Source organism: Orycteropus afer, unplaced genomic scaffold (assembly GCF_000298275.1).
Source record: "Orycteropus afer afer isolate SDZICR_OR568_19922 unplaced genomic scaffold, OryAfe1.0 scaffold00021, whole genome shotgun sequence".
Classification (NCBI taxonomy): Eukaryota; Metazoa; Chordata; class Mammalia; order Tubulidentata; family Orycteropodidae; genus Orycteropus; species Orycteropus afer.
Genome location: NW_006921608.1, coordinates 8036437 through 8037936, shown reverse-complemented (window position 1 = coordinate 8037936; position 1500 = coordinate 8036437).

The following is a 1500-nucleotide window of genomic DNA, read 5'->3' as shown; positions in this document are numbered from 1 at the left end:
AATGTCTTAGGTTTATTTCCATCTCTAAAAGCAAATGAACTAAAACTTTCCAGATGATCTTGACTTTACAATTCTCTATGAATTCCCTCTGAATTCATAGCTCTTCATGTCATGTGGTTCTTATATTGCATGTGGTAATTAATTATCTTGGCTTTCCAGCTAGATTTTAAATTTCTCAGTCACAAGGATTGCGTATTTTACTTCTTTTTATTCTACCACAGTGATCAGTACAGTCACAGGCCTTTGATAAATACACAGCATAACACCTTCAAGAAATGTACATCATAAAATCCTAATAAACGTATTGTGAGTGAATAAGTGTATATGGAGAACATTTTTCTAAGGCCCGTTCATTCAGAGCATCAAGAGAATAAGGCCATGACAGGCCCCTGCCTGTCTCTCATTGTGGGCTGCTGCTGCTGCTGCTCACTCTAACTCGAACTCACTGCCAATGAGTCAGCCCTGACTCATAGCCACCCCTCCTTGGGTTTCCCAGGCAGTATCACTACAGAAGTAGATTGCCCAACCTTCCTTCTGAGGAGTAGCTGGTGGGTTTGAACCGCCAGCCTTCTGGTTGGCAGTCAAATGTGATTTCCTGGGCTTTCTGGACTGCTGTTGGGGGTGGCTTTCCTGGGTTATGAAAAATGCCCCCAGGCAGAGCTGCAGACTGTGTCAGTAGATTAGTTGGGCCACACTGAAGTAGTAAGACCCAGGCATCTGTGCAGCCCTGATAGCACCTGTGATACCTTCACGTCCAGCATTTGTGAAATGGGAAGAAGTTGTATCCCATGATTGCCTAGGTCTCTGCTGACTCTAAAGTCCTTCCATTGTCAGGATGTGTTCTCGTAAGGAGCTGTCAAGTCACAGAGATGCCACATGAAAGAGTAGAGCTGGCCCACAGGGTTTCCCAGACTTTAATCTTCATGGAAGCAGATCACCAAACTATCACCTTTCAGTTAGTAGCCGAGCCTTTAATCGTTGCACTGCTGGCTTTTGCTTATAAAAGCGTTGAGAATTCTTCGCTCTCATTCTTCATTCTTCTTCTCCTATCAAATGCCTGTTCCTAGTGCAGGGATGGCAAGTGTGGTTGGCAGCAGGGCACAGGATGTGGAAATCATGACCCATATTTAAACAACTAGAAAATTATTTTATTGCAAAATCAGTGTACTTCCCCATGCTATCTATACTGAAAAGCAATCCTTACTATATTTTGAAGTGCAAGAAAATCACAGCATCATTCATCCTGTTAAACAAGTGCTTTCTCTTTGGATGTGTGCATCACTCATTCAACCACAAAATTCTAGACAACTTCCAGAAAGCCGTGGCCCAGAACACCCGAGCCCACTCAGGGCACTATTTATAAAAATGCTCTGTGTGCGGGAATCTTTACAGGTTTTTTTTTTTTTTTTTTTCTCAAATGTTCTTTAGCCTGTAGAGGTGCCATTTATGTAATTCAGAGAAAGGAGCCTCTACAGAATTAGTCAGCAGCAAGATCTGTGA